The following is a 15,504-nucleotide window of genomic DNA, read 5'->3' as shown; positions in this document are numbered from 1 at the left end:
TAATGTTTTCTAATCTTTCCTAAGATATTCTTGTACAAATAAATTTTCTTACCATCAAAATTAGAGTAAGGTAACGATTAAAACGTGAAATTAGTACCTAAATGAATGAAATTCTTTTAAAATAACACAATATTTTTTTACCTGTACGCAATGTACACTAAGTTATTTACTGTACGTTGTATTAAAGAAAATACGTCATATTTTACGTACTCGTTATCGACATCAGGGTATCGTTCATTCGTTAAAATGCCATTTTCGAATTAATCGGGTATCTTTTAACGTTACAAAATATTATTTAGATTGAGGAAAATATAATAAATTTTATTAAATACTGCTGATTTTATTTAGCTTCAGGTAGAGTTGGATCGCTTCCAGAGTATTCGATGTCAACAGAAACATTCTACAATATGTAACATAGGTAACATAGAAATGACCATTTTGTAGATATAAATCTAGACCCTAGGTTGACGGAAATAAATGAAGAAATAGAGAAGAGGAAATAGGTGTTAGCTTTTTATAAAAAAAAATGTAAGAATGTTATCAAGACTATAGATGAAAGTGTAAGACAATGGAGCTGTCACCTAGCAGATTTTTATTGTTTAACTTAGGACATAGAGGTTGTAATTGAGTTTCGTGTATTACACGGAAAAAACATGATTTTGTTTAATTATGAACCTGGTATATCTCAGTATCGGCAATGTTGTTATGACTTTTTGGTGCATTTTTATAGAATTTGGGAACAAAGAGCCAGAACGTTTCAGGATTAAAAGCGAAGTCAGTAATAATTTTCTAAAAATAATTTAAATAATTTAGTTTACATTCTTTGTTTTTCTTTCATTTAATTCTTTGATATTTTGCAGAGAATTCTTGAACATTCAACTGATGCATAGTTTATTTTTTATCATTTATCAATCGAATAAAACCACTATACAATTAAAGCCAAACTATTACCCGATAATGAGGGTTACATCATTAAATAATTATTAAATACCGAGTAATTTGACACTACAGGGTAGCGTTAGATGCCATATCTTTATTAAATTTGGTAATTTTAATTGAATTAATATTTATTAAATGATTTAGAAATGATTTCTGGAAGAATCAGCCTGGAGTGACACTCAAATCGTTCACAGGCGCTTACTGCGAGGATGCGTTGCCTGTTACAATGCCCACACCTCTGTCTTATCCATCGTTTACATCAGTGGCGTGCCGTACATTTGATGATAGGAAGCTGTGTTTCTCTTAGAAGCCGACTTCCACGGGAGCAATCAGTTAATTGCGCATCAGTGATGATCTAGTGCCACCATACTCAACCTTCTTTTTTCTCGGGCCACATACACATGACAGCTATTACATGCGGGCTGCAACATAACGATTATAATAAAAAAAATTATATAATTTCTCACTCACCCTAGAAATTTAGTGTGACTGTTGATATTGCGAACATTTTTTTCACAATTTCATTTAAAGTAGGCTTGTAACTGCTGCATGCTACTCGTAAAACGGCATTCAGATGTGAATCAGTAAGATGGTTTCTATATACGTTCTTTGCGTATTCCATTTTTGAGTATGACATTTCACATGACAATTTTCATCACAGTATCTATTTCAGGATTAGCAATACGTGAAGCCAAGTTTTTCTAGTGAATTATGAAATAAAATTTTATTAGATTTGTCAAATCATAATTCTGTTTCAGTATAGAAATAAATCCATTTTCGGATCCAATCATTGAAGGACAGCCATCGGTACACACACAAATAGTATCGAGATAATCTTTGCCCATGGTCTGGCCCTTCATTGGAAGGAATTTCAAAAAATCTTCGGAAATTGAATTTTGTTCTGTACAATATCTAACGAAAACCAAGCATTGTGATGTTGCTGAAATATCCGTGCTAGAGTCAATAGCTTAACTAAAAAACTTGCAGTTTTTCAAGTCTTCAATTACGTTATCAAAAATATAGTTTGCAATATCTTCAATACGTCTAACACAGGTAGAGTCTGAAAGCTGGATTTTTTTTATTTCCGAAATTATTTAATTTTTGTTACTGAATTTATCAAACAGTGCATTGGATGCACTTAAAAAACATTCTTTCACAATTTCAGCATCAGTAAACGGTTTCATGTGTTTACCAAGTATATAACAAATTTCATACCAGCTGCATCTTTTGCTATTGCCACAGACATAATATTTTGTTGATTTAGCAATGACTTTTTAAAAATAGCCAATTTCTCGTGTCATAAGCGAGATCCCGGAAGAAAAGTATCATTGAACGATTTATGTTTAGTGTTATAATGACAAGCAATATTATATTTTTTTAATATAACACCTTCACGAGAAATCAAACAAGTTGCCAAACCTTGTTTCTTTTGCACTACAAAATAGTCAGCTTCCCATTCGTCTTGAAACAATCTATTTTCTTCAGACATTTTTCGTTAGTACTTAAAAGACACATCTGACATGGTTGATAATAATTATAAATTACAGTTTCTCAAATAAAATGGTCGCTAATATAGTATAATTTATTGTTACTCAATTATAACTCTTAAGGTACTTTAACACACGACACAAGCAAAACAAACACGTTATGACATGTTATGACTTACGACTTTAACCTATTCGATGTTCAAATTCTTGACGCCATGTTGAATTTTCTTCGATGTTAAGCTTAATAAAAAGTACACGTTTTTTTTAAAAGTAATTTAAGTGACTATTTTATCGCCCGAAATTATTTTTTTTTTATTTTTCACAAAAAAATAGATATATGAAAAAAATAAAAACAAAAAATATTTCTAAAATTCGTTTTAATATAAAAATTATGACGCTTAGCGACATCTAGTATCAAAAACGTTCAGATGAAGAAATGAATATACAGTAGATACTTTATAACACGGTAGATCAATAGAATAATCAATTTGATAAGTCGTTTTCATGCACTTCGATATTTTCTTACTTTATATGAAACTGTTTTATTCTATTACCTAGTTTTATCTATTACATATAGATAATATATATAATATTACATATATTTGTCCATATATATACTAATGTGCGCATGTATGTAAAAAAAGGAAGTTTGTGCCTTCAACTCTACTGAGAGGTGTACTATAAAATCAGACAAGCATTGTACAGTTCAGCCATGTTTTGAGCATTTAATTGGTTTTCAAATTTCGTCACTATACAACGCGTGCTAAAATAACGAAACCACTCCTCTAGTGTCACAGTTATAAAATGAAAATATGTTCCATAAAGCAACGAAAATATATAATTTTGTTAATAACGATAATTCGATCTGAAAGTCTACAATACACTATTTTATCGATTCATTAATTTATTATATATCCATTAGCCATATACACACATTACATATATCTAATATTCGTAATAATACATTTAATTGACTAGAGTACATTTTATCTTTAGTTATAACGTTTCGTAAGTAAACATTCGAATGTGAACTATGAAATCGATAATCATTATAAAATACACTATTAAGATAACTATGATAAAATTAATATGTTTTTCTTTAATTTCATTAGTTGTTATGTTTAAAAAAAAATAGAAATTAAAACAAAAAACTGTTTATTTAGATATAAGAATGTAAGAGATAGTTATTTTTAAAAACATTGTACTAATTAGTAAGATATAACGATCACAAATTCATTGTGGTTAAGATAAGTAAAACGAGAACTACGGCTCAAATAAATTGATCTATAGTTCTACCATTACACGAACCTATTGTGTACCTGGAGAACCAGTAATGGGTTTCGGAAAGGCAATACAGTAGTATAATATACATTATAATATTACTTTTATATAAGTGACAGGAATGTGTGGCTGTTAACGCATAATTGAAATTTCATATAACAAACTTTGTTTCTTTAAAATCTTCATGATTATTGAGTCACAATAAAAAAAAAACTTTATGCATTTATATAACATCCATTAGAGAATGTACAGAAAAATTGCATTTTAGAAACGAAACCAACACCAGTACATTTACGGTTACGCAGTAACAGTTGCATTTCTGTATTACATCTGGACGTAAAAGCTTCCCAATTCGATCAGACAAAAACCTGTGAAAACACAAGACTTCAGAAATGTCTGATAGTATACAAAATGTATTTTATATTCGTTGTTATCTAAAGTAGATCTCGTCAACTTTTATTATATTCGGTGGGAAAATGTTTCAAACTTGTTCGTGCAAATCTGAGAAAATATCATACGCTTATCAAACTTTAAAACATATATATGCGAGTTTCATCGAATGTCTGCTTTGGATAGAGTTTATTTTTTTACTCGTCCAGATGATCCCATTATCCTTCTATCGACTTCTTTGCTCGTTTCTATTTTAACTTGCAGAATTAGACCATGCCTTGAAACTTAACAATTATCTGCCTGTACTTAGTACAGCTATAGTATTCAGTTTTCAAAAACAAACAACTGTGTTTCTATTCACAGAATAGAACGAAACGAATATTTTCCAGATGCTAAACTATCTAATGTAATACGAAAAAGCTGGATGATAATACAGGGATTTCGGAAGTTCGTAGATTAGCAAAACGTTATAAAGTAAATCGTAAACGTTTGTAAATTAAACGGTTTCCATAAGCGCTGTAAAGTTATGCCCGATTTTAAATTAAGTTTAGGCTACTATCTTTTACAGAAGTTATAATTTTCTGGAACTTACAGATACCATTTAAACATTGTGAATAAAAAAGAGTTTATTAAAGGTTGCGGCCTGAAACTTGCTGCAAACCAAAATTTTCGCCATGGAAGTATTACCGTCGCTCTCCCTCCTAAATGCTTAGTATCCAGCAACTATATACAAATTCTATTTAATTCTAAACCCACATTATTATTTCATATTTAATGACTTGTGTATTTTTAGTAAATAAAAAAATATATATGTGGGGTTTAGACGAGTAACATTCCTAAACCGTTAAAATTTACGAGGGTTGCGGGGGAGACGAGAACGCCAAAGGGGAGAAGTGGGAAATACGACAGTTGGTGACGGCGCGAAAGGAAGAAAAAACGAATGACGTTACGATAAAAGAACAAAAGACGTTACGAAAAAGATTATCGTTCTATCAAGACGGTTGCAAGACTGTCGTCAATTCTGGTTCTCTCTATTTCTATCTCAATTACTACTCCCTCATATATAATAGGCTATTGAATGATTTTGATGATAGCCGAAGTATGTTCTTTTACACGTAATAGACGCATTTAAACGCTCAGTTTAAATGCGTTTATTACGTGTAAAACAACATTTTTTAATTGATACTTACCGAGAATTTTTAAAACAATGTACAAGAAGCTAAAAATTACAGAAAAGAAATGTTTGCTTGACATAATGTATTAAAGAAAAATTACTGCGCCAAGTGATAAATTTTATTAGACGAAAGAAAAAGAGATAGGTCGAAGAATGAAAGAAAAAGAATAGTGACAGCAGCACCCGGTATTCCCAGGTCGTCTCCACCCCAAGGAGCGTCAAGCACCTGAGCGGGCCCGACGCTCCTTGACTTCGATGATCGGACGAGAACTGGTATTTTCAGCGTGGTTTGGCCGCTGCCCGAGACAAATCGCCTGCACAGCATCACTTATGCATATTCGTACCCAATTCGCGCCTCGAATATCGCTTTTTGTCCTTTTTCCTATCACATTCCACTTTAAACCAGGTTTTCTTAAAGCGTTCGATATTACACCGACAGGATCGATGGGGGAAAAAGTTCATTAAAAATCGACAATATCTGTCAATTTTACTAACTTAATAAGACTTATTATATGTGTAATATTATAAATAATAAACAATCTAAAAATCCCACTAGCAATTCTTTTATTCGTCACAACGTCGGAATGTTAACTTTTTCATTTATTTAATTTAAAATCTCCATACCAAATCAGTAGTGGCTTGCCCCTGTACGTCATACTTTACCTTTAACAATAGAGTCATCTATCTAACTGCTTTAAGGGAAAAATTTTTCAATTGAAATAACGCGACTTCCGGTTTGCATCGGAAGTTCGTACATACTTGGTACATAGTCGGGGTCTCCTGCTGCCCCTAAATTTCCGTATCTGATCTCGTCTTTCATCTATCTAACTCCCTTCTCGAGATAAGGAAAAGACAGGCGGAATTTTCTGATTGCAACTCAATAAGCGTCTAGTTTGCTTGTCCTATTATAATTACGTAGCTTAACAGTAAAGTAGAGGGTGTCAGTAAACTCAAACAGTAAACTTATCACAAAATTCCCCTAAAAACGGTATTGAACTTATGTAAATATTTGCTTTGTGCAATAATCATTTGACGAACTTTTTTTTCCGATTTTACAATCAGTCTTAACAGAAAACAGAGTCTAACGCATAGTTTAACACATCTAGAATAAAGTTTCTAATTCGTCATAAATGCAAAAATAAATCGTTCTCAAGAGGGATGTTTAGTCACTTAATAGATGTCTTGATCTTTCGTATATTTCAGAACGTAACTCGCTCCGTAGTCCTTATCATGTATAAGCTTTAATCTGTAATATTCAGACACCTCAATTTAACAAAGGTTCAATCTTATTAATAGACTATATAGAGAACCACTCAAGTAAATCACAATATGATAGATAAAAGGGGGTTACTAGACTTGAAGTCTATTCTTTTTTTGATTCGAAGGATCGTCAAAAAATCGAAATTTTTATTCGTCTTTATATAGACGCGAAACACGAGAATATTACATTTTCGAATACATATTACTGTTAAAATGAATGTATATGCAAGGAATGATCGGCGATAATCCGTTTCTTCAGCCACAGAAAAGCGGAAAAATCACGAAATTCGGTCAAAAATCCAAACGTTTTACATTAAATTTCGAGGCGATGAAACAATAAAACTCTGACGATTTGTTGCGAGCGGTTGTTTATTGTTGATGAGAGCGGCCGAATTTTCAGTGAGCGAGATTTAAAGTCATTGATTGCAAGCGTTTTTCTGAGTTTTGCAACATTTGCAGTTATTGTATTGGTAAGTTCGGACTACGAACTTTCTAAATTTAAATGTTTTTGAACGTTGTTAAGCCGAATATCACAATTATTGGCTATGATTTTTCGACAAAGATCCACTTAGATAACAATTGATCGGTTTCGTCACAGAGACGACGAATGGATCTTTTCAGTTATTTTTGGAGATACTTTTCACCCTCTTTATTGTTAATATTCGTTTAGCCCAGATTTAATCGAATTGTTAGAGTTCTTAAAGCAAAATGGAAATAAATAAATACATTAAATTGTTAATTTTCGCTATGGTTTATATACACATTATATCTCATTTGAAATTCACACCGCTATACTCCGAACTTTAAAGCGCCCTCCAGCTGCTTAAGTAAATTACAAAGGTAAACAAAACTGGGGTTTCTATACTTGAAGTTTATTGTTTTTCCGGTTGTAAGGGACATGATAAGATCGAAATTTCTATTCGTCTTTCTACGAGAATATTAGGTTTTTGCGTGCATATTGACGTTAACATCAATGTACGAGTATATGCAGGGAAAATCACGCAATTTGGCCAAACTCTTAATATTAACTTTCGTGGCAACGCAACAATAAAACTCCGTGTACTAACAAATTGTCAGAGTTTTATTGTTGCGAGCGGTCGTTGATTGTTAATGCGAACGGTTGGATTTTTCGTTCGTGCGGTCAAAATTTTCTCGTTTCGAGTGTTTCTCTCAGTTTTGTTTTGTTTGCGTCGATTTTATCGGTAAGTACAGACTACGATGTTTCTAATTTTACGTATTTTTTGAACATTGTTAAGCCGAATATCACAATTAGTGCCAATGATTTTCCGACGAATCTCTATTTCCATAACAATTGATCGGTTTTGACAGAGACAACGGACGGGGTCTTTCCACTCATTTTCACTCTTCGTTGAGCCCAAATCCAATTGAATCTAAATTAATAAATACATTACATTGGTATTAGCGCGCTATAGTTTATATACGCATCACATTCCATATGATAATTGCACTGTTATAGTGTGAACTTTAATTAAACAGAATAATTCGAGATTATTCGTCTAAATTTTCACAAATGTTTCGTGTTAGGCAATGTACAGAACTGTACAATTTGTAAAAACTGATTTCTATAGCGAACATTAAAAATCGTTTGAAAGTTAAAATTACTATATTTAACAGAGATTTTATTATAATATTCATTTGTGACTTTTCGTTATAATTAAGACGATATTTTTAAAAGTATTTTTTTCATTAGAAATCTTACAATTTACAAAAAATTAAATTAACAAAACAAATACGAGTTGTATTTTCATAATAGTCGTTTCTTTCTTTTGCAGAATGGAAAATTTCAAGCAATTAAAGAAGTGGCGCACCTCGGCAGATGGTGAGGAGGAGGAGGAGGAAGGCTCTTCGTCGTCTTCCGTGCCGTTTCCGGTGATTCGGGTGCACCCGAAAGATGTCGAGGAGAGCGGAGAGTGCGTCAAACGGGTGGTCGTCATTACTCCCGACGATAGCGCCTCGACTGTGGTCGACTACCTGGGACTGCGATACCCGGAAGTTGCAGAATGGACGGTGGAGTGTCGAGGAGACTCCAAAGTGGTCGTGGAAACATCCGTCGAGCAGAAGAAACCTTGGTGGAAAAGGCTCTTCTTCTGCTGCATAAAGTGAATCTTTTCTCTTCCGAGATCACTTCCACCCACGTTCCACTTTTCGCCGGATATGACTCTGCCACCCGAATACGACTTTGTCACCCGGAAATGACGTTTCACCCGGCTACGACTTAATTTACTGGACTTGACATTTCATCCTTGATTGGGTTTCTTCGTTTTCAATTGACGGACAGACATTTTCGCACTGGTTGTACAACTTACTTCGATTAGATTAAAGTCTGATGATCTGCAAAGTGACAGCCGAAACATAAAGCTATGTTTTTACCAGCTCAAAGACTCTGTTAATTGTCTATAAATGGACAAGACAACTTATATTGTACGGACGTTCACACTGTATTTAAACCGGTGTTCGACTGTCATTGTAGTCCGAACCGGAATTATAATTACTTCAACAATTCAATTTGTAAATCTAATTGTCTGAAGTGTATATAAACTTTCATATTTAATAAATTGTAATATGAAATTTAATTTTAAAGATTGGCAATTTATCAAAATAAATATTAAAATTGCACACTTTTAGATTCATTAAAACGTTTCTACTTTTATCAATATTTATTTCCATCCCTGTCATCGTTTAGGTTTACAATAACGTGACTATTTTTAATATAGAAACGGGCGATAAAGTAATTAAAATGAGTACCATAGTTATGCAATGAATTGGAAAATATCGGGACTTCACTAACGAAACTGCTCTCCCGCTTTTACAACGCCGAATTAGTGAATTCCGAAGCAAAAAGGCCGTTCTGCAGTATCGCAGTCACACCGCGTCAAGTGGAAAATTCACTAATACACGAATCAAAATTGCCGATCTCTCCCTCTATTAAACGTCTGTAATAAATGTGAATATCTCGATCTCGTTCGAAAGATACTTGTTTTCTTAGTTAGCGTGCAAAATTTCGGGTTTTTCTGCAAAGGGATTGTCGAAATATAACCAGTTGAAAAGTGCAAAGATCTTTATAAAGGCTGTAACTTTTCTCTTTCTTATTCATCTGGCGGTGCAGATGCTCCTAGAGAAAGAACACCGATGGCTCTAGAGAGGTCATATTTTAAACTTAAGCCTTTCTCGTTATCAGTGAGGTGCTGGCAAAACTTGCGGGTGGATACATCAAACTTGGCGGGGTCCTATCCTTTGATTTTATCGCTTCTTAAAATAAAATTAATCCGAACGAATGTTGTTGTTCAGAATAGCAAAAGCTCAAATTTATGCAAATTAAACGTTTTTGTAGCGATTACACTAACAGCATATTATGGGTGGCTGTCGTGCGCACACCATATGCTGTTAGTGTACCACCAATTAACAATTCCGATCCAATCAGGTCTCTCTCTCAATCAATTTTCTGCACGATCTCTCGAGAAAAAATTCACTAGTCGTAGATATCAGCATACTCTGTATTGTACTGATTGTATGAAAGTGTATGCCTGAAATCTTTACATAAAATAAGAAAAAATCTGTTTAGAAATTGTTCTAGATGTATTGAGTGAACCGTACGGATTTTATATAAATAAATATTTACCTGCGTTGTTTCTTTATTCGTTCTGTTAAAAATTTTGTGCAAACTGAGAAAAATAATATGCAAAGTTTTGTTTAACTAGATAATGATAAAATGTTCTGAATAATATTGAAAAAAAATAGAAAAGATATTGATACATATATTAATAAATGTTTTTAATAATAGAAAAACTTATTATATGATTGAATTGAAATCTTTTATTGAAAACGTTTATAATTTGATTTAACACCAAATTCGACTTATGTTAATGAAAAGATATAGCCGGATTCTTCAGGGCTCTCATTTAGTTAATTAATGAAAACATACAAAGTAATTTTATAGACTGATATACTGTTAAATTACTAACTCGTGTTAAATTTAATAATTTTAAATAAATAAATTTATTGTTTTATATTCTGGAGTTAAGCTTAAGTCAGTTAATTGTGACGGATGGCGCATAGATCTCTACATTTGATACTGTGGCTATTCGCTGCACCAAATTAAGATTATATATTCGACTAGGGCCTTCCAAGACTGTCAATTAAATAAAACTTAACTTCGTAATATTCTACGAAATTATTCATAATTATTAAAGCTAAGACGAGAGAATTGCATTAATTAACCATATTATAACGTATTAAGAAGTCTATTAATACAGTGTGTTATGGATCACATACTTTTCAGTTGTGACAAATTTAACTATCTAAACACAAATATATCAAAACAAGTAAACGACTATTCAAATAAGATACCAGAAAACTGGTTTACCAATATAAGTTTTTATTATATTTTTTGAGTTGTGGTAGAGTTACTACAACTCAAAAAATATAATACTAACTCAAATAGCGTATAAAAAACTCACATTCCCATAGTATTCGAAAAAATAAAACTATTAAAACCACATAATATAACTCCAGCCCCAGTATTTACTAATAACATTAAAAAGTTATAATAACTAAAGAAAATATTATTTAAAATATCGATATGATGCGACAAAATAACGTTATACATAGAATATTCTGCAGCTGACAACCGAATTACCAATACATGGGTGAAATTGGAAAAACCCTAAAAGTCAGGCTAAAAGTACATTTACGTGCTATTAAATTTAATTACACTAATTCTGCCCTAGCCATACAGTGCAATAGTGAAGTGTGTGAGATTTCACTCAATAATCTAAACATATTCAGGATAGAAAAAAATTTTATAAAAAGGAAATTAAGGTCTAACTACTAGTTACATCTGGAAACCACTCCTTAACAGGTAGTATCCAGGAGTGATTAAATCCCGTCCGACCTGGGTAGGTTTTTCTGTCTTCACAAACAGATACTGCAAGCGCAACCGTAAAGTTAAGCTAAACCGGAGAATAATTTTAATTAAATTTATTTCCTAATAATTATGACCTCTGACACGAAATATTAGAACAAAGACATGCAAATTATAATCTATAATGCGAATTACATAGTATTTTTCAATTAATTACTTATATTACATTTTGTTAAGGATCTATCCATGTCGTTTTATGGGTGACGTTTCATTCTGGTTCGTAGCTAACAAAAAACAGAAATTTCTATTAGTTGTAGAGTTTATGTACTACGTGTGTAAATATAAAATTATAAATTATTTTTAGTACTGCTGAACATGAAACATTTCACGTCGAAATTTACAATCGGATCACAATACATTCAATAAAGTTCAATACTGTTCAATTCTTTTCTATTAAGTTCCGATTACACCAAATGACGTACTATTGAGAACAATTAATAAAATGAAAACAAATATACTTTCGTTCCATTTATGGCCCATTTCTGGAGATACTTTTCAGTTTTAAAAGTCCCGAAAATATAGAATAAAGAGCATTGGCCATCTGCAAAAGTAATTATAATTAAAATTTTGAAGAACATTTAATTCTTATCAAAATATACCTACCTTTATTGGAAACATTTTGGTTACGTAGAAGTAGCCATCAAATGATATCCTGAGTGGCACTTTACCGAATCTCTTCATGAAATTCAACATCTGTCAAGTGTTAAACAATAAAGTGAATAAATACAAATATAGGTTTTTCAAAGTAACAGTCATAAATAATGGGCTAATAAAAATTAAGTAATTAAACTTTTTATGTTATTTAACTTAAAGTTGTGAGTATTTTCGAAGGTTTCTTTATAATAAATACATATCTGAACTGTAAGAAAAAAAATATTCCGCAAAGAGTTACGTAATTTTTCTGGCAATATTATTTAAATTTGCGTTTGGCGCCAAATTTTCTGATATTTTATTTAACAAACTTTTCGTATTATTAATTATTATAGTGCGGTAAAAAACTTAATTTTGCAGATAGAATCGATAATTAACAAAATTTGCCAATACTAATTGTCAGTAAAATTTTCATTATATTTAACACTACTCCAGATTTAACATGCCTGTCTATCTTCCTACTCCCTTCAGCTTTAATTAACAAGCAAAATTGACCAGTATCAGTCTCCACAATAACTAATTATCTTTGCAAAATTTGAAGAATTTTCGAAAAATCGACAGAGGTTATTAAGTTTCAAAATTGGTAAATGAAATTGTGCCATTTACCCTTCCACAATCCACCAACACCGAAAACACGAATACATACAGAAAAAATAACCGGATTCTTTTTGTAAATTCTGACATATCAAAGGTCACTGAGTTAAAAAACGTGGAAATCCTGAAAGGTCATTTTTTAAACTATCGCCATATTTTTTCTCTCTTATATATAACAAACCGGAAAGTAATAAATCGATATACGTAAATAATATAAGTTACTTTTCGTATAAATTATAAAATTTAAATGAAAATATTTCATTTTCATTAAAGTTTAATACGTATTTTATAAATCTTATAAAAGTTTATTTGATTGATCCATGTAATTTTTTATTTTTTAACTCGTAAATCGTGATCTAGTGCCAAGTACTGTACTGTACATTAATACTACAAAGAACTATATAATACATATTATGGCTTACTCTTAATTTCTCTTCGAGTGTTAATTTGCAGATCGAGAATATCCGAATTTCTTGAAAATAAGTTTGCATCTGAAACATTAAATGCAGCTATTAATGAAATTTGCTTTTAGTCGTGATTCGTATTTTTAAATTTGCTTACCACTGATGTACAGGAAGAGAATACGAATCCTACTAAAATGCAAACTGCAAATGATTCCATAGCGCCCAGACCCAAACCAATCTTGGTGATAAAGTTTACATTATGAAATAAACACGCATAATACAATAAACATGTTTCAAATAAAAAACAAAAGTATACAGGATTCATTATTGAATTAACCCATTCATTGAAACTTTCCAGCAATTCCCATAACTTTGCGTGTCGGGTCATCAATGAATCTAATTTGATATTTAATTCGTTTTCGTAAAATCTTAACAAATACAGTTCTTTGGATAATTGTGCAAATCCTTTTTCCATAATCAACAAAATTGTGTAAAATAAAAGGACTACGTGAAGTGAATATCCAACAGCGAATAGGTAAAGAAGCGTGATATCGATATTACAAAATAATATTTCTTCACTAGAATAATTATTTTCATAATAATGGGGATGAAACACAATCATGATCAACAATGCAAAGGATATTTCTAATCCGGCCATGACGATTAACATTGTCAGCCAGCTTTTATGTATTTGGTGAGTTAGTTTAGCATCTGGAAAATTTTCACTTCGTTTCGGTTTTATAATAACAGCCATCTTATGTCTTTTCATGAAACTAAATGTTATAGCTATAACGAGAACAAGAAGGAAAATAGTTAATTTTATCACGATATGATCTAATCCTGTAATTGAAAATAAAAATGAACAAGGAAATAGATGATTTGATCCCGGGATCATCTGGCTAAACAGAAAAATATTATTCATCCAAAACAGACATTCGATAAAATTTATGTACATTTTTTTAAAAATCTGATAGGCGTACGATATCTTTTCCGATTTGCATGAACAAGGTTGAAACACTTCCCCACCAAATATGACAAACGTTGATAATATCGGTTTTTGATAGCAACGAATGCAAAATTCATCTGTCATGATGTCAGTCATTCTGAATGACGGGATATTTTCAAATCGAAAACCAATATTTTTGGTGTTAATGAAACGAAATGAAATCAAACTGTTTCCAGTTAGAGATACGATACTGATGTAGAACTGTCCCTAAGTAACAGTAGTGTAGTTGGTTTGGCTCTGTGTTATAAATGCAAATTATCTGTATGAAATTATTAGTATATATAGATATATACCTTAATGGATGGACCTTAATGGATATATATACCTTAATGGATGTTATGTAAGTATAATCTTATAAAATACTTTCTTCGTCAAACATTAATGAAACGGGTTTATAAAAATCGATGGCTTTAATATGAATTTTTAATTATGCAAATATAACTGCACATTCCTATCGCCTATAAAAAATTAGTATAAAACTGTATATACTGTATATTGTCATATCTATGTTATACTGTATTATGTCAGTATAAGTTGGATCATGCAGAATTCTTAATTTCATTTTTATTTTTCTTTAAATGAAGTATTGAAATTAACGCCAAACAGATTGTTTTTATCATAATTAAGTTAGTTTTTATTAATAATAATGAATTTTTTACTACACTTATAAGACGTTCTAAGTGAAAAGATATCATACTGTGTTAATTTTCAATATATTAATATGGACATCATGAATCTATGTTATGTGTACACGGCTAATAAATATGTATTATTTAGTCAATTGACTAATGCACTTTAACGACTCCACAATTGTGTTATATTTCCTAATGCATTTAAGGTCGTATCTGTTATCAATATTTCAGTGTTTATTCCTACAAACTTATTTTTATTTTATTTATTTGAGACTACGGGGAGTAGCTCGCAAACTTCCAGTGGCCCTGTGAGTAGTACTAGTGAACACTGTACTACAGTAAGTTAACCCGCTGTCTGCGTGCAGATTTACGAGACTGTTTTTACGTGTTTTACAAATAAATGTCGGCCAGTTTCCCGTAGAAGGTCCATCCAAAATTCAACTGTCCGTCGATGTTTCTGGTGCTTTATTCTTTTACATTAATCCTCCTTTCAGCAAGTCACCTTAAACTGTGAAAAAATACAAGGTGTTCACACTTTATGAACACCTTGTATTTGTTTTAGCATATACAGATATGTAAGCAGAGATATTTAAATAAAACGCATTTTTACAGTTAATTTATTCTTTTAGCATTGATGAACAGTAGAAAATTTGAATAAGTGAATTATCAGTTCATGATTTCCGTTATTATTTTACAGGAAAACAGGTCAAAACTGAAAGGAATGTTACAGTATGATAAATATAA

The sequence above is a fragment of the Centruroides vittatus genome, unplaced genomic scaffold (assembly GCF_030686945.1).
Source record: "Centruroides vittatus isolate TY-2023 unplaced genomic scaffold, ASM3068694v2 scaffold_418, whole genome shotgun sequence".
NCBI lineage: Eukaryota > Metazoa > Arthropoda > Arachnida > Scorpiones > Buthidae > Centruroides > Centruroides vittatus.
The sequence above is the reverse complement of the archived record's forward strand: the minus strand, read 5'-3'. Positions refer to the sequence as shown.